This window comes from Prionailurus viverrinus, chromosome C2, assembly GCF_022837055.1.
Source record: "Prionailurus viverrinus isolate Anna chromosome C2, UM_Priviv_1.0, whole genome shotgun sequence".
NCBI lineage: Eukaryota > Metazoa > Chordata > Mammalia > Carnivora > Felidae > Prionailurus > Prionailurus viverrinus.
Genome location: NC_062569.1, coordinates 95,149,427 through 95,169,637, shown reverse-complemented (window position 1 = coordinate 95,169,637; position 20,211 = coordinate 95,149,427). Strand labels below are relative to the sequence as shown.

At 36.0% G+C, this 20,211-nt stretch overlaps 1 pseudogene; it reads left to right on the top strand.

The window, feature by feature from the left end:
• The first annotated feature begins 8,214 nt into the window (after positions 1-8,214).
• On the top strand, positions 8,215-11,099 carry LOC125174490 (DNA ligase 3-like; annotated as a pseudogene).
• The last annotated feature ends 9,112 nt before the right edge of the window (positions 11,100-20,211 follow it).

The window sequence follows — 20,211 nt, the reverse complement described above, 5'->3', positions numbered from 1 at the left end:
TTGCTGCTCGCCCCGCCTGCCAGCTGTCTGGCTCAGCTCACTGCTCCTCTCATCCCCAAGCTCTGCTCATCCCACTGCAATCACACCTTCCTCTTCAGAGGGGCTTACCCCAGGCAGCTGCTGTTGGCTCAGTACTCCTGCACCCTCAGTATTTTCTATCCCAACTTTGCCCTGCATTCCCATGGTGAAGCAAAGAAAATCTGTGATTTTTAAGAATATTTTACAGATAGTTCAAAGATAATGAAAGAAACTCAACTGAGAACAAACTGAGGGTTGATGGGGGGCGGGAGGAAGGGGAGGGTAGGTGATGGGTATTGAGGAGGGCACCTTTTGGGATGAGCACTGGGTGTTGTATGGAAACCAATTTGACAATAAATTTCATATATTGAAAAAAAATAAAAAGTTCCATGATAATAAAAAAAAAAGAAAGAAAGAAACTCAACATACAGAATAATTCCTATCCATCACTAGCTGTGTGTATACTCTGAGTACACAGACCTATGCCTACCCTTAAAGTTCTTTAATGGTTCACAGCCCTGACTTACTCCTCATCTGCCTCCTCAAAGAGCTGCAGGCATCTTGATGCCTTAGCACCCACTGGTCAAAAGACTGAGGGGAGGTGGAAATGACTTCCACCAATGTCAATCCAAGACCTTATTTTATTTTATTTTATTTTATTTTATTTTATTTTATTTTATTTTATTTTATTTTTATTTTAGAGAAAGCTTATGCGAGCAGGGGAGAGGGGCAGAGAGAGAAAATACCAAGCAAGCTCCACACCCAGTGCAAAGCCTGACACCGCCTCAATCCCACAACCCTGGAATCGTGACCTGAGCTGACATCAAGAGTTGGATGCTCATCCAACTGAGCCACCCAGGTACCTCACAAAGCCCTCCTTCAATGCACTCACTTCTTGCCCCAGGATTGACCTCTCAGGGACAGAGTTCTGTCCTACCCATTGCATGTTATCTTTGCTATCTTACATATTGGCCCCCAAATGATACTTAGTATATTTCACAAAACTTTAATAACTCTAAGCATAGGTAAGAGCTACAAAGCGCACTGGGTCAAATACACATCCCCACAAGGACAAGCACATCAATATGGGGCATTGTCTTTCCCAGTCCCCACCTATTCAGAACTGTCCTATCTCCATCCCCCATGCTGAGTGCTATCCTGAGACTGAGACCCTGACAATCTAATATGAGCTTGAGATACATCCACCACATTGTCCAGTTTTCAACTGTTATCTCCAGAATACTTTTAAATGCATCCTCCTATACTTTTAAGTTTCCCAACTTGGGCAATAAATTATTTGGTTGCCCAAAGTTGAGAGTGATTAAACATTACACTGAAACAAACATGTTAATTAAGTCCCTTATTGTCACTTCCCTGGATGACTGTATAAACATCTAATCTAAAATATCCGCCTCCACTCTTAGCTGCTACTCATTTATTTAACAAATATTACTAGGTGTCTACTATATGTTTGCATTATTCTGGAGACTGGGTATATAACAATAAAAAAAACAAGGTTACTACTTTCATGAAGCCTATACTCTATTCCCAAATATTTTTAAAACAAAAATCTGGCCATGAGACTTCCCTACTCTAAATCTCTTAAAAGTCCCTATTGCTTGCATACTAAAGTCCAAACTCCTTAGCCAGGCCTCTACGTATCCCCTCATTCCGAAACCCCCTAGGTTCTCTCTCTCTACGTCTTTTAATATAACTCACATTCCACCAACAATATCCTATATTCCCCATATCCTTTCATACTTCAGCCATTTGTATGTGCTCTCTACCTTTCTCTGAATACCCCTGCTCACTTTTTCTCTTGTGGAATCCCTTACTTATCTGTCAAGTTTCAACTTGATGTAATTTAATTTCTATGGTTTTCCTTCAGACTTGAAGGTAGAATTAATCATTCCCTTATCTGTGAGCCCAAAGTAGTTTATAAACACATTTGTCTTAGCACATATTGCATCATGGTTTGGTTACTATGTTTATAGGTCTTTGTCTCCCACTAGACTGTGAGTTCTCCAAAGGCACGGACCTTATCTTATTCATCCCTGGGTTACCTATGGCCAAAATACCCAAGTGGCTCAACAAATATCTGTTGAATTTCATCGCAAATTTAGGACATTGATATGGTTAAACACAGATTTTTGTGAGAATCTTTGATAAATGGTGGTAAGAATATCAGAGGCTCTGATAAAGAATGTGCAGTGGTTTTCACAGGGCTGGAAAAATCTTCAAGTATGGTGAATATAATGTAAATAACAGATGTCAAAGGGCAAAAGTGGAAAGTATATTTAGTATGTTTGTATCAAAAATAAATGTTGAACTTAAGAATAGCAGCAGAGGTATGTGTTATTCTTCTGCCCAGAGGAACTCTGCAGAAGAACCCCCTGCAGGTTTGGCAAAGCATTCTCCTTGGCCAATCATGGCTTGGCTCCAGCATTAGACCTCCAGTTTCAAATAGAATACATATTTTTAATAGTGGAAGGAGGCAGTAGATCCAGCAAGAGAAGCAAAGCAAAGCTCAAAATAACTTTGGAACTTCCACATAGATTAAAAAAAAAAAAAGCACTAAAGACATAAAAGAGAAAAAATGAACATCATTTTGTATGTCTTTAAATTTTATATAAACGGATTCATTCTGTCTCCCATCACAATTTACTTTTTCACTCAGTTTTTAATTCTAAATGCCCATTTTGATACAGCATACTTCAAACCACCTATCTCAGTAGATCTCCAGTCTTGGTTAAAATGCCTGCCTGTGATATGTCATACAACTTTTGTGAGCTGACATTATACATATAAATTATTTATAACAATGCCATGCACATAGTTAATACTCAGTAGAGGTTATCTATCATTATTATTTTCATCATCATTGTCATTTATTCATATGAATACACCACAATTAAAAAAAATTTAATGTTTATTTTAGAGAGAGTGAGAGAGCAAGAGAGAGTGCCAGTTGGAGAGGGGCAAAGAGAGAGGGAGACACAGAATCTGAGGCAGGCTCCAGGCTCTGAGATGTCAGCACAGAGCCTGACGCAGGGCCTGAACTCATGAATGGTGAGATTCTGACCTGAGCCAAAGTCAGCCAAAGTCAACTAAGCCACCCCAATGTCCCTGAATAAACCACAGTTTATATATCCATTCCCCTTCTGCTAAACTTTTGAATAGTATCCAATATTTTATTTGTACCAAAAAAGTGTTGTAATAGATATATTTGTACATGTCTCCTTGTATGAGAATATCTCATACCTGGATGTTAATCACTGGATTGAGGGATATGATAGATCATTATAGTAACAGTTCTTACATCATGACTCCCTGTATCTTTGACCCTGTATTGTCTCCTCTCACACTACTCCAGACTTGTCTATGTGACTCCTCGGCTGATAGGACATTGTTAGAAGATAATTCTCTATGGTTCTCTCACATTTCTATACATCTTATAAGCAAGGTACTAATTGGCCTTTTGTTTCAGACTATTTTTTCAGGGATGTTACTATAGCAAATAGCCCTAGAAGCAAAGATAGTGTCTCCCTGCAGAGCAAAGGACAGATTTGCTTAACATCCTACATCATATATCATCCCTTATCAAACAGATGATGTCTTCCTCTGGGGCAAAGACAGATTTGCTTATAACAGGTTATAAAAGATTTAGGTTCTATAAGCTCAGAGTTCCCCAGCTGTGATTGAAACCCACTACCATTTGAAACATCCATCCCCATGTCACTCTCATATGACTTGAGAGGCAAGAAAAACTCATATAAACATGATACTTATGCTACCTACTGTGCTGTAACAGAATCCTTTGCCTCTGGACCAAGAAACTTGTATCTTACCAGCTTCCAGAAAACTATAGCAGGCTAATTTGTTAACTTGCAAGTAAAATAAAATCTCCTATCCTCCACATTTCTCAATAGATAACAGCAAATGTGATAAAAGAGGATTAAAATCTGCTTGCACATTGCCGGTTGTCCTCTCATAATTCTGGAAGCTCTTTTGCCACTAATGTGAAAAAGTCCAGGCTAATCTGTGGGCTGATAAAAAGTCTAAGGAGAGAAACCCCACATATACGAGTCAAGACTTAAAAACTGTTACTGGGCCCAGATGGCATTGTAAGTAAGCAGAGATGAACCTTCCTAACCCAAGCTGATGGACCACAGACTTGTGAGCAGTAAGCTGTTTAAACCACTAAGTGTGGAGATGGTTAGTTATATGACAAAAGATTACTTTTAAAAAGGTTACTGATTATAAGATATATAGTCATGTAAAACCTAATCTGTACCAGATATTGATACAAGTACTAAAGATAGAGCAATGAACATAACTGAGATATATTTGAGTGAATAAGTCACCATCAGCTACCTTTGATACTGAAAAATTGATCCACAAAGACTTTGTACCAATATTCACTTGAAGCAATTCACTTGAAGGAATGCATGAAAATTCTACTTTACCATTTTCTTACTAGTAGTTGTTATTCTAGGATTTTTTCCCCACTTTGATAAATGTGAAATCATATATAATTGGTATTTAGTTTTCATTTCCCTGATTATTAGTGATTTGTTTTCATGTTTTACTGTATATTTGGGATTCCTATTCAGCAGATTTCTGGCTCATGTCCTTTACCCATTTTGCAATTGGGCTGTCTTTTTACTTATTCATTCATTGTTCTTTACATATATAGACACTAATGCTTTAGCAGTTAAGTGGGTTGCGAGTAAATCTCCCAGTTTGCCCTTAAATTACATGTTTTCCCCTCTCCCTGCATCAAAAACACTTCTTAAATGTTTCTGTAGCTTTGTAATAAGTCTTAAAATCTGGTAGAGGGCACGTCCTCCTTCCTGATTCTCATTCAATTATCTTGGCTAATCCCGTTCCCATTTGCTTCCATCATATTTGCCTCTCTATGCATGTATCTTGTCAAGTCCCACAAAGATCACTGCAGTGTTTTCAAATTTTAATTACTTTGAATTTATTGTTAAATTTGAGGTTAAATGATGTCTTTACAATAGCGAGTCTTCCCATCTATGACCATGACACCTCTCCATTTTCTCTGCAATGATTTCACAAGTCTTTTATTGGGCTTACTGTTAGATAGACACAGACACACAGATAGATACATGCTACTGTGATTGCAAATATTTTAGGAAACCTATATTATCTTCTTGGCTGTCACTGATGCCTTTGGAGTCTTATGTAGCATCCCCTCCACTCACCTCTGACTTCAGATTTAGTTGTGGCAGATAATTCCATGTGAAAGCCTTTCAGGGCTTTCTCTGAATCCACAGAAGTCTACTAGGCACATACCACACACACAGCAGAGAAGTTTGGGGAAGCTGATGCCATCAAGAATAAACCCCAACCTAGGAGACAGGAGCCATGGATAAATGACCCAGTGTCCTCTCCTTTCAACCAGTAATTCTGAAATTTTGTATGCTTCTTAGTTGTCACAGTGAAATCAAGCACCCATTGTTCACAGCAGTGACCTCAATAATTCACCCCTGTATTGACTTTTTCTCCTTTCCTTGTTCACTCTCCTGCTTCCTGACTACTGCTTCTTGAGTTCATGTCAAAAATAAATTGGTTGTACCTAAATTCTTGTTTTAGGTTCTGCTTCCAGGGTATACTCCAACTAAGAGATTTCTATTGATATATTGATCAACAGAAAAGCTATTGATTTTTTATCTATTGATTAATTTCCAACAATTTTGCTGAATTCTCTGATTCTAATAGACTGGAATAGATCTTGGATTGTCTATGTACTTAGTCACACTGTCTCTGAAAAATAAGAATGCAGTTCTTCCTTTCAAATCCTTACTGTTCTTATGTGTTATTTCTTGTCCCATTACAAAGACTAGGACTTGTAACACTGTGTTGAAGAAGAGGAGTAATATCAGGTATCCTTAAAATTCTTTTTAACTTTATAAAGAATGCTTCTATACTCAGTTGTGCATTTTCCTAGAGGTTTTTGATAGAGATGCTGTATGAAGGTGAGGACTTTTTTTCCATTTTTAGTTGTCCTGAATATGATATTATCAAATGAGTGTTAAATGAAGTTGAATATTTTTCCTTGAATCTACTGATAAAATAATATTACTCCTCTTTTAATCAGTGTTTTATAACATGAAATTGTTCTTGCATTTCTGAGAAAAACACCATTTGCCAATCTCTTCATGAAGTTTTGCTATAATTTCTGCTTAGCCTCCAAAACGCCTTGGAAAATGTCTCCTAGGTAGCCTTTCTGTATAAAAGTGAATACAATAGGTGACAATTTCATTAAAAGTTTGATAAACACTTGCCAGTAAGATTGTGTCAGTCTGGAGCCAAGTTGCTAATACACTTTGACAAATGAATAATGGTTATAAGTTTATTTCTGTTTCAATTGATTTTTAAATTGGTAAAATTTACTCTTCTGGGAATTGTCCATATTATCTATGTTTTAAACATTAGTACTAAAGAGTTGATATCATTTCCTATGATTTTATACCTCTCTAATAAACCTTGTTATACTCTTAATTCCTAATACATATTATTAAGTAGTTTATTTTTTCCCTCTAATTACATTGCCGGATGACTATTTCATTTGTCTTTTTAAATAACCAGTCTTTGATTCTGGTTGATTCATTCTTGTGTTTTGTTCTATTTGTTTGTTTGTTTGTTTGGTTGGTTGGTTTTGTTTTTTCTTGGTAATGTTTTCTATTTCAACAATCCTTACTCTTACTTCTATTCTTTCTTTCGTAATATTTGTTTTGGGTTTACTTTGCTATTATAGTTTATACATTTATTGAGATATGCTTGACATGAAAGAAGGTGGACATATTTTAAGGTAATGATTTGATGTATTTTGACATACTTATCCACCTGTGAAACAATCAGCATAATTAAGATATTGGACATTTCTGTTATGCTCTTTTGTAATGCATCCATACTCTTTCTTCCCATTGCTTAATCTCTCAGACAACCAGTGGTATGTGTCCCATCAATATAGATTATTGTTAATTTCTAAAATTTTATATCATTTAAAACTGAGAGCATGTTATACTTTTTTGGGCTTGGTTTCTTCACTGAACGTACTTCTTTTGGAATACATCTATTTTGAGGCATGTGTCAGTATTTTGTTCTTATTGATGAATATTATTGTACAGATTATACAAATTTGTTAATCCATTCAATATTGAAGGATTTTGGATTGCCTTCAATTTCTGTATAATACAAATATATTAACTAGAAAGACTGGTGTGTTGGCTCTTTCTCTTAGCTAAATATCTTGTAATGGGATGGCTGTTTCATATGGTAAATCTGTGTTTAAATTTTTATGAAAATGCCAAACTGTTTTCCAAAGTAGTACTGTTTACATTTCCACAAGCACTACATGAGAATTCCTGTTGCTCTGATTCCCTGCTAAAACTTGGTAGGAACAACCTTTTCAATTTTATCTATTCTACAGGGTGTATACAATTATCTCATTGTGATTTAAATTTGCATTGTCCTAACGACTAATGATCTTTTCATGTACTTATTTTCTATCTATATATTTACTCTGGAAAGTGTTTATTCAAATATTTTTCCCATTTTGTTGTTTGTCTTACTGTTACTGGGTTGTGTGCTTCATGTATTCTAGACATAAGTCCGTTTTTAGACATAGGTTTTGTAAATATATTTTCACAGTCTATGGTTGTTCTTTTTGATTTCTTAAATTTCTTTTGAAAAGCATTATTCTACTTTGATGAAAATGGATTATTTTTTATAGCACATTCTTTTCAGTTCTCACCTAAAAGTCTTCACCAAACTCAATGTCATTTTAGATCTTGATGTGATGTTTGTTTGTTTGTTTGTTTGAGACAGAGAGAGAGACAGAGCATGAGCAGGGGAGGGGCAGAGAGAGAGAGGGAGACATAGAATCCGAAGTAAGCTCCAGGCTCTGAGCTGTCAGCACAGAGCCTGACGCGGGTCTCAAACTCACAGACTGTGAGATCATGACCTGAGCCGAAGTCAGATGCTTAACCAACTGAGCCACCCAGGTGCCCCCCATGTCATTTTGGATCTTACATTTAGCTCTATGATCCACATTAATACATTCAGTGTGAAGTGAAAGTTTTTTTGTTTTGTTTTTTTGCATTTGTATATCCAGCACCATTTCTTGAAAAAGTGTATTTTCCTCACTGAATTGCCTTAACCCCATTAATGAAATCAAATGACTACAGACAATTGAAGTGGCACTCGTGGCCTGCAGGTGCCTGGTCTGAGGCCTGCGGTGTGCACTGGAGGAGGGGGAAGGCAGAGAGTTCAGAACCACCCCCCCGCCGGCCAGCCTATCCATGGACTTATTTTAATTTTCCCAACCATCCTGTGAGATGTAGGATTTTGGCTTTCAAGATCCTCTTCCCACCAAAGCTCCCTGCACTCAGCTGAAAAGAACTGTGCATATTCTAAGAACAACATCATTGGTCTGACATAAGACAATTCAGCCACTGGTCACAAACAAATCTGTTTCATGGGCAGAGATGAAAGCCTGTTCTGTCATTCCAGGAAGGTAATCTAAGACCACGTGCTACCTGCCTTATTTTCTTGCCAAAGTTGCATGTGGGACTCTGCAGCAGCCCGTGAGATGGCTGAACAATGGCTCTGGGTGGACTATGCCAAGCATGGCATGGCTGGCTGCAAAAAACGCAAGGAAAAGATTGTGAAAAGTGTATGCTGGATCAGCAAAGTGGTGCTCAATCCTTTCTCAGAGTCCAGCAGGAATATGAAGAAGTGGTATCACATTTTAAAATGCACATTTGAGAAACTGGAGTGGACCAAGGCTGCCACAAAAAGTACTGACGACCTTACAACCTGGAAGGCTGGGAGAAGCTGGAAGATAATGAGAAGGAACAGATAAGCCAACACATTGTAGATCTGTCTTTTAAGGCAATAAGCACACCAAAGAAAGCTGTTGTCCAGGCTAAGATGACAGCCACTGGCCAGGTGACATCTCCAATGAAAGGTACCTCATTTGTCATCAATATCAATCCCCAGAAATTTTCTGGTTTTTCATCCAAGCCCAACAACTCTGGGGAAGCCCACTTGAGCTTGACCCCTAAGGCAAGTCTGTCCTCAAGCAAATGGGACCCCAAGCACAAGGATGATCTGCTACGTGAGTTTTGGAAGTTGTGCACCATTGTGGCTGAAAATCCTTGCTATAATAGGATGACCCAGATCAACCAGAATTTCCTTTGAAAAAGTTTGGCAGGAGATGGTTTCCACAGTGACGTGTACCTAAAAGTTAAGCTGCTGCTGCCAGGTGTTATTAGGAGTATTTACAACTTAAATAATAAGCAGGCTGTAAAGCTTTTCAGCCTAACTTTGCACTGCAACCCAAATGATATGGCATGAGACCTAGAGCAGGTTAGGTATCAGAGACAACCAGAATCTTCTTTGAGCAGAGCAAGTCTGTCCTCCCAGGTGCCAAGAGTCTCCTTAACATCCAAGAGGTGGACAACTTCCTCTTTCAGCTCTCCAAGCTCACCAAGGAGAATGATCAGCAACAGGCCCTGCAGGACACTGCCTCCAGGTACACAGCCAATGACCTTAAGTGCATCATCAAGTTGATCAAACATAACCCAAGGATGAACTTGGGTGCAAAACATGTGTTCAATGCCCTTGACTCCTGTTGCCTATAAAGCATCACACAACCTGCAGGACATGGTGTAGCAGGTCCTCTGCAATGAGCAGGAGGTGGAGAAGGAGCCAGGCCAGAGATAAGCTCTGAGCATCCAGCCATCACTGATGATGCCAGTGCAGCCCTTGCTGGCTGAGGCCTCAAGTCCATCAAGCATGTGATAAAGACATGCTTTAATGGCATGTTGTCTAAAATTAAGTATGATGGGGAGTGAGTCCAGGAGCATAATAATGGGGACCACTTCAGCTACTTCAGCTGCATATTGAAGCCTGTCTTGCCTCACAAGGTGGCCCACCTTAAGGACTACATCCACCAGGATTTCCCTGGGGGCACAACATGATCTTAGACTTTGAGGTGCTCCTGATCAACACTAGGACAGCCAAACTTCTGCCCTTCGGGATTCCTGGAGTGCGTAAGAAAGCTGCCTTCCAGGATGCTAATGTCTGCCTGTTTGTTTTTTGTTTTACCTACTTCAATGTCAAGTTGACGGACAGCCCTCTGTGCAAGCAGCAGAAGTTTCTTCATGATAACATGGTTGAAATTCCTAACCAGATCATGTTCTCAGAAGTGAAGAAAGTCACTAAAGCTTCAGACTTGACCAATATGATAAATTGGGTGATGTGAGAGGTGTTGGAAGGGCTGGTACTGAAGGATATGAAAAGGACACAAGATCTACTATCCTGACTTCATCGCCCCAGACCCAAAGAAAGCTGCTGTGTGGGAGATGGCAGGGGCTGAATTCTCCAAATATGAGGCTCACACAGCTGTGGGGATCATCTCCATCAGATTCCATCACTTCAGGATAAGGACTGGAAATCTGCCACTAACTGGTCCCAATTCAAGGAGCTACACTGGCAGTCTAAAGAGAGGGTAGACTTCACTGTGGCAGCTGGACAGGAGGGGAGCTCCTCTACAGGGGACAGCAGTGGAGAGAATGAGGGTACCTCATTCTGGGTCTTGCAAGGCCTCCATAGCCTCCCCAAATTGGTGGAGGGCTGCTTTGGGCGGGAGGGCCCAAAGCAGCCCTCCACCAATGCCAAGAAGGCAAGAGGGAGGCTGAGTAGCCCCAACAGCAAAGGAGGCAGCAAGCTGATAGGGAAGCCTTCCCCTGTGAAAGTGGGAAAGAAGCAGAAGGTTCCTGATGAGACCTTGTGCTGAGCAAAGGTGCTTGCTTGTGGACATTTTCACTAGAGTATGGCTCTATCTGCCACCATCCACACCAGATTTCAGCCATCTCAAATGCTATTTTGTGGCATTCAATGAAGACCTGATGCAGGAATTTGATATGGCCTCAGCCACACATGTGCTGGGTAGCAGGGACAAGAATCCTGACGCTCACCAGGTCTCCCCATAGTGGATTTGGGCACATATTTGGAAACAGAGGCTGGTAGATCCCTTCCAGGGCTGAGGTCCTCCCTCTCCATCATGGGTAGTGGGGGAGGACAGCCTTTCTTGGAGCAGTGCATCTTCTAGAACCCACCAACTACGTTTGGTATCTTCCCAACCAAGAGTCAGCTGGGGTGGGCGCCATTAGTGAAGTCCATTTTTCTTGCTGTTTTACACAGATCTTTCAGATCTGGGTGCTGGGTTGTTGTCTTGTTGTTTTCTCTTAAAATAAGTGTTTTGGGGGCACTTGGATGGCTCAGTTTAGTAACTGACTCAATATAGGCTCAGGTCAGGATCCCACAGTTCGTAGGATTGAGTCTTATGTCAGGTTCAGTGCTTACAGTGTGGAACCTGTTTGTGATTCTTTCTTTCTCTCTTTCTCTCTCTCAAAATAAATAAATAAAACATTTAAAAAATGTGTTTTTTCCTACAAATAAAATATCTTGTAGTTAAAAAAATTCAAATAATTATACATATTAGAGTGTATTTTGAGATTCTTTATGCTGTTTCAATGACCTATATTAATTTATTCTAAAGCCATGATGTCTAGAAAACTGTAGCAGTCTATTAAGTATTGAATAAAATACTTTATCTATTTCAAGTTTGTTAATAATTTTCAAAATCATTCTGCATATTCTAAATCTTTGATTTTCCAAATAGCTTTTAGAATCAGTTTGTCAGTCTCTACAAAATAAAACAATTCCTAGGGTTTTCAAAATTCTCATTAAGCCCTGCTTTTGCTGCATCTCAAAATATTTCTATGATGTGTTTTAACTATCCCTAATTTTAAAAATACTTTTGAAATTCCCTTGTGATATTTTTTTGACCTGTGGATTATTTAGGAGTGTGTTGATTGGATTCTAAATACTGGGGGATTTTCCAGATATCATTCTCTTATTGATTTCTAATTTAAGTCCATTGTGGTCAGAGTAAATAACTGGTGTTATGTGAAATTTAAAAAATTTATTGGCATTTCTTTTTATGGCCTAGAATATGGTGTATCTTATTAAATGTTTTATGTATTTAAAAAATGTTATTGGGTAAATCAGGTCAAAATAGTTAATTGCACTGCTCATGTCTTCTATAGTCTTACTAATTTTCTTTTATTATTCTATCAGTTAGTGGGGTGTACATGGGTGGGTGTGGGAATATTAATGAAATTTCCAACTATAATTGTTGATTTCTTTAATTCTTTCAGAGCTGTCAGTTTTTGTTTCATATAATTTGAATCTCAGTTATTAGAAACATAAAAATTTAGGATTGTTATTCACTTTAATTGAATTAACTTCTTTACCATTATGAAGTGATCTTTATCCCTGGTAACATTCTACTTTAAAATCTACTTTCTTATAGTATTATAGCCTTCTCAGTTTTCTTCTGCTATTGTTAGCATGGTGTATCTATTTTCATCCTTTTACTTTTAAGCTATCTTTATGATTATATTTAAAGTTGGTTTATTACAGCATGTAGTTGGGCTTTGGCTTTATTAACCAAGTTAACAATCTCTGCCTTTCAAATGAATTTTTAGATTGCTTAAATTTAACTTTATTATTGATATGGTAGGGTTTAATATTCTGTCTTCCTACCTTCTGTTCTTGTTCTCTTTTTCCTGTTTTTCACACTTCTCTCAAACTGTTCCTTATGATTCAATTTCATCTCCTTAATTGGCTTACTAAACACACCTCTCTATTCTGGTTGTATTAGGATTTAATTTATCATAGTCTAACTTGTCATAGTCTATACAATTGATAATAGTATACCAATCTGTAATATAATAATGTTAAGACATCGTTTCATTTCACCCTTATTGAACTTTGTACTATTGTCATACATTTTCCTTTTACTTATCTTAAAAACCCACAACACATTTTTATTATTTCCTTAAAAAGTTAATATTTTAAAGGAATTTACAAAATACAAAAAATATATTGCATTTACCAACATATTTTCCATTTCTCATGCTTTTCATTCGTTTATGTAATTTTATCTAATTTGTATTGGGCATTTTTTTCTTCTCACTAAGGGATTCTCTCTAACATTTCTTATAGTCACAATGATGACTAGTATAGTGGTAGTCTACTGGTGATTATACTCTAAGCTTTTCTATATCTTAAAATTATTTCACCTTTGCTTACAAAATATATTTTTACTTGGTAGATAATTCCAAGTTGGTAATTTTTTCTCTATTATAAAGATAACGTTGTGCTCTTCTCTGATTTATATTGTTTCTGAGGAGAAATGTGCCGTCGTTTTTTTTCTTTTGTGTGAAATGGGACTTTTTCCTACCTCTAGTTTTGAAGATTTTCTCTGTAATCACTGGTTTAATGCAACTGTGTCATGATATGTCTTGGTATAGATTTCTTCTGACAGAGGTTTACTGGGTTTCTTGGATCTATAGCTTTAGACTTTTATCAGAATTGGAAAATACTGGCCAGTATTTCTTTAAATATCTTCAACTTCCCTACCCTTTCTCTCCAATCTTTCTGGGACTCCAATTACACATGTTAGAATGCTTGGTGTTTTCTCACTGCCACATTGCTCCTTTTTTAAAAAAAAAAAATTCCTTTTTCTCTCTGAATTTCATTCTGGATAGTTTCTATTGCCATGTCTTCAAGATTACTGGGTTTTTTTCTTCCACTATGTCTATTCTGCCATTAAACACATCTTATGTATTTTTCATCTTATACAAGACTAAATTTTATCTCTAAAAGCTGGATTTGGACCATTTTTGTATCTTCCATATCTCTCTTGAACAACCTCAGGTTTTCTTCTTCACATTGAGCATATGGTAAATATTTATAGCACATATTCAATGTTATCTGCTAATTCTCCCATATTTGTTATTTCTGGTTGTGTTTCTATTGATTACTTTTTATCCTCATTATTGTTTTTATTTTTCTGCATCTTTCATGCCTGGTCACTTTTGATTCAATGTCAGACTTTGTTAAGTTTATAGTTTGGATATTGATTTTTTTTCATTTATTTTAATACCACCAATTGGTATTTAGTTGAAGTCTCTGGAAGAATCCTTTGCAAATCTCTGGAGCTCTCTTTGCGTATGCAATGGTCTTTTCTCTGGTGTTCTTCATTATGAATTTTAGCACTTTGGCCTCTGACATCTGAATTCTGTCTTGTTAATCACTAGATCCTCTCCCTGTGCTTCATCCTGGAAACTATCTTCATTGTGAAATTGGAGGTAATCATACAGCTTACCTTATTTAATCCTCTTTCCTCAGATCTTACTATTTTGTCTTGACTGCTGTCCAATTTTTGAAAATCACTGTTTCATATGTATTGTTCAGTTTTCTAATTGTTTAAGGTAAGAGATTAGATCCAGTTTCAGTTTTCCTGACCTGAAGGAGAAATCTTACACTTCATTATTATTTTTATAATTATTTCTAGCAAATGGATTTCAGGCTATATGTGTCTTCTAAACTGAAGCTTCACCGTGCAAGTATGATGATCACACACACACACACACACACCCCTACACCCCTGCCATAACCTGTTCATAATGTTGTCTCTACCTAGAAGTGTGTGTGTGTGTGTGTGTGTGTGTGTGTGTGAGAGAGAGAGAGAGAGAGAGAGGGAGAGAGAGAGAAAGAGAGAAAGAGAAAGAGAGAGTATTCTTTATTTTGAGAGAGAGAGGGGCAGACAGAGGCAGAGAGAGAGGGAGAGAGAGAATCTCAAGCAGGCTCCACATTGTCAGTATGGAGCCCAATGTGGGGCTTGAACTCACAAACTGTGAGATCATGATCTGAGCCAAAACAAAGAGTTGGATGCTTAACTGATTTGAGCCGCCCAGGCATCCCAGTCTGATGATCACTTCTAAATAGTTTGTGATTTTCATTAGGATTTCCTATTTGATTCACAAACTATTTAAATGTATGACTTTAGATTCCAAATTTATCAGATCTTATTGACCAAATTAGATTCCTATTTCTAATAATAATGCATCCTTCTAATGAATTTTTACTGCATGATATTGTTTATTTTGCATTTATTAAAAGTTCTTTTAGGGTTTAATATGTGGTCAGTTTATATGTGGTCAGTGCTTAAAAATAATCCTGATTCTCTATTTTTGATATGAGTTTTTTATAAAAATAAATTCAATTAAGCTTACTTATTGTGGTCAATTTTTCTGTATCTTCACTAAGTTTCTTCTTGCATGACTCAGCAGATTCTGAGATACATTTATTAAAAGTTTACACTATGATTAAAAATTTGTCAATCTCTCTTTGAAATTCTTTGCTTTTTTGCTTCATATATTTCAAGTCTATATTGTTAAAGGTTTGAAGTTCGATATTGTTATATATTCTGAGACATTTCATTTGCCATTAAGCATAATTACTTTTGCCTACACTACTGTTAATATATTTATGTATATTGTTAAATATAGTATTTTACAACTAAACTGAAATTTAAGAATTAAGAGTTGGCCATAATAATTAGTTTTATTGCATGGTACAAAAGGAAGTATGAATCTAAATAGTTTTACAATAAAATTCACATAAGAATAAAATTAAATTATAGTTATTAAACTCTTTTTATAAAAAATAAAAAATACAATTACTATATATCATTGTTCTGAATTTGTTAGTACTCTTTAGTTCTCAAAAACACAAAATCCATCCCCTGGTGGTAATTACATAAAATGGTAGCAAGCAAGTGCAGCAATTTATTGATATGCTAAAAAAAACTCTTTAAAGTTTATTTATTTTTTTTGAGAGAGAGCACAGGAGAGAGGCCGAGAGAAAGGCTGAGAGGGAGAATCCTAAGCAGGCTCTGAGCTAATACTGTGGAGACTGATGTGGAGCTCAAACTCACAAACTGTGAGATCGTGACCTAACCTGAAATCAAGAGTCAGATGCTTAACCAACTGAGCCACCTAGGTGCCCCTGCTAAAAACATTTTTTTTAATCCATTCCAGAAACCCAAAATGTCTTAAAGCAACTGCATAAATTCATGGACTAAGCCATTAAGGGTTAAATTAAAGAGGATGAATTAACTGGAGAATCTCATTTTCTTAATGGATATCTCTTTGATTTTTGTGAGGAACTATTTAGCTAAGTGTTTTTGTCATTAATCATCTGTTCATATATGTCTTAGTTCAGGCTGCTATAACGAATACAATAAGAATGAGCACCCTAAAAAACAGAAATTTGTGTCTCACAGTTCTAGAGGCTAGGAAATCTGAGATCAGAGTCCCAGCATAGTGGAGTTCTGGGTGAAGGCCTTCTTCCTGATTTGCACATGACTGTCTCTTCATTTTATTCTTATGGCAGAGAGCACAGAGAGGAAGTGAGGTCTTTTGTGTCTCTTCTTATAAGCCACTAATGCCACTGTCATGACCTAGTTACCTCCCAAGACTCCATCTCCAAATATCATTACATTGGAGATTGGGGTTTCAAACATATGAATTTTGTGAGGACACAAACTTTCAGTCCATAGCAATATACTTTGGCCATTTTTATTAGTGTGTTCATCCATTTTGTTACTAATTATTAAAGTATTTCACATAGTAATGTTATTAGTCATTACATGGATTTGATCACTTAAATTTTTCATTTTAATATTGATAATAACTTTATATTTTCACTGTTATATATGGAAAATATCAGTCTGGCTCTAGGACTTGTTGTCTGTCTTTTATGCATAGAATACCTTCCCTGAACATCAAGCCTTCCTTTTCTTCTAGGCATTTTATGGTTGGCCCCCTTTTATGTTTTAACTATTTAATTATCTAGAATGTATCATTCCCTCAAACACATCTTACTTTCTGTATTGGCTTCATGTAAACTGTGTCATATTCTGTATATAAATGTGGTTGGATCTACCCTTATGCTTGCTACTTAGTACAATTAATCAGTCAGTTCTTACTCCATACCAAACTATTTTAATGACTTTGGCATTCTAATACCATTTCATTATTAACCAGTACAAACCACTTCTCATTATTCTTTTATTTTCAGAATTTGTGGGATGTTCGAATCATTAATTTTTCAAGATGACCTTTAGAAACATCTTTAAAACTTTTCAAAAACATTCATTGATAATTTGACTGGAATTATATCATATTATAAATTGTGCTATATGGAGAATTAATATTTTTAATATTAACTAAGTCTTGGTATTTGTTTCATATATTCATATATGAATATATATGTTTGCTTATTCAAACATATATATATTTGTTTCATATATTTCATTATATTTGGTAGGATTTTTTTGCACTTTTCTTACATTTATTATTAGGATTATTTGTACATATTTTATATGTACTATTGCTTATTAGATGACCATATAATTTGTTATTCAAACCAGTAGACTTTAATAGTGAAAGGGAACACTATTAATAATAGCAAGCATAAATAAACAGGATCTCATAGCTATTATTAATATGATTTTTTAAAATTTTATTTTCTGATAGGTTAATGCAACTAAATAGCAATGCTATCTATGTACATATATATATTTTTTTGTTTTTTTTTGTTTTTTTTTGTACATATATATTTTTTTAAACAAGTCAAACTTTCCATCTCTATACTAAACACAATCACTTATAGTGAATTCTCTTATTTTCTCAGATGATTGAATATGTCACTTCAATATAATGATAATTTTGACACTACTTCATAATAATTATATGCCTAATTTATTTTTTGTAACCTAATGCATCATATAGAACTTCCAGTAAAATATTAAATACTAGTAGTGGGGGAGGGTACTTTTTTTTCTTTGATTCTTGACATTACTGAGACTACAACTAGCACAATACCATTTTGATGTAATGGTAGTTATTTCATGTTAAGGGATTGTCCTTCCTAATTTGTTTATACATTACACTAATTGAAGTATAACAGGCATAAAACACAGTATATAAAATCATATGTATATAGCTCAATGAAATTTCACATCTATGTAATTGGTACCAAAACAAGATAAGTAATATTTCCAACCTCTACTAGAAGCATCTTTGACTTTTACCCATAGAATTACTATACTCTCACACAAAACAAATATTGTGATATATAATACCTTCCTTCCTAAGTTTCCTGCTTTTTAAATAGATGCACACTTTCCCCCACAATATGTTTTCTTTTGTGTCTTGTTTATCCCTCAATGCTATGTGAGTTTATATATATTTATAGATTTATAATAATAGTTTTTTGATTATCAGTAATAATTATCCATTATATGAGCATACCCCTGCTTATTTATTAAATCTATTCCTTTCATGGCCATTAAAATTGTTTCCAACTTAGGTTTATTACCAAAATTGCCTTGAAGTTCTTGTACAAATCTTTTGGTGAACATACACATTTCTATTTCGAATATGCTAGGAATTCAATTACTGTGTCATGGGATATACACATGTTCAGCTTTAGGAGATGCTACCAGTTTTCCAAAGCAGTTGTATCAGTTAACACTCACAAGGAATATGAGTGTACCAGCTATCCCACATCCTTACCTTCACTTGTTTTAATTTGTTAATTTTCTTTTTAATTTAGTCATTCAGGTAAGTGTGTTGAAGTACATCATTGTAAATTTTAATTTGTAATACCCAATTGAGAGGTGAGGTTGAACATCTTTTCATATTAATTCACCATTTGGAAATCACCTTTTAAAAAGTGCCTATTAAAGATGTTTGTCCACCTTGTGATCCACTTTAAATTTTTTCTTATAGGTTTGCCTAGGTTCTTTTTGGGATGTGAATTGTTTAATCATATGTTTATAGTGAATAGTAAATATCTTCCATTATGTAGCTTGCTTTACAATTTCTTAAGGTGTTTTGGTGGGTTTTGATGTATTTTTCTTAATTTTAATAGTCCAATTAATCAAGTTGATTTTTTTTATGATTCGTGATTTTTGCCTCCCTCAATTGATGAAGATATTCACCTGTTGTTGTTTTTTTCTAAGCACTTTAATTTTTAGCCTCTATATTCAGTTCTTTCATATTCCACCTGGAATTGAATGTTCTGTGTGAGTATGGATGTCAAGATTCATTTTTCCATATGGATATCTAATTGATTCAACATAATTTTTTGAAAGATGTACTTTCACAAACTCATTATAATGCCATCCTAAGTCAAGTGCTCATATATGTGTGGGTTGATTTCTAGACGCTTTATTCTGTTTTAGTGGTCTGTCCATCTATTCTTACATCGGTACTACAATAATTTAATTACTATACTGTAAAATAGGTTTTGGTATCTGCCTGTGCACATCTGTCAGTTCAGTTTTATTTTTCATGGTTGTTTTGAGTATTCTTGCCCTTTTCAATTTCTATATGTGGTGAACATATAAGGTCCTGGTTGGATCCCCTTTCAGTGGAGGGAAAGTCTTTCCTAGAGAAAGTCTTTACTGTTCATGCCCCTTTGGGGATTGCCTTAACTGGAGAGACACATCTCACCCAATGCCATGCCCCTTTCCTAAGTATAGCCCACGTATAACAACTGACCATTGTGAGGGTATACATGTCTGACTCTTTGGTCCAAACTGAGGACAAACTTAAGAGTCATCTCAGTTTCAAAGATCCTCATAGTACTACTTGATTTCTCTGTTGAGATTACATTTTAGTTCAGTGTCTCCTTTTGTCTAATTCTGCCCAGCCCTTCTATTCCTCAGGTGCTACCCCCTAAAACATTCCTAAGAAACTTCTTGCATACCAATCTCCATCTCAGAATGTGCTTCCTTAAAAACCCAATCTGCCAATTGCTGCCAGGAGTGGTCCAAGAATATAAACTCCGGAATGGGCTTTTGGAGCTGGATTGCCTTCCCATAACCCTGCTGGTAACAAGAAACCATTAACTTCTGGAGGTGGAATACTGATAGCCCCATTACAAGGTAGCACAGCAACTGTTCAAACACTTACCTATAGTGAACTTGAATGGTATACTGGTGGCAGTGAATTCACTAATGGTGTAATGTATCAGGTACTTAAGAAATATGTGGAATGTAGTAACTATAAAAACAGTGTAACTGACTATAACTAAGTTCAACTGAAGACAACGAAAAGCTACAGTGATTAATCAGAACTAAAAACTAAATGAGATGAAGTGCCTCCTTGGTAGTATGGCTCCTGGGTGGCTCAGCAGACTCTTGATTTCAGCTCAAGTCATGATCTCATGGTT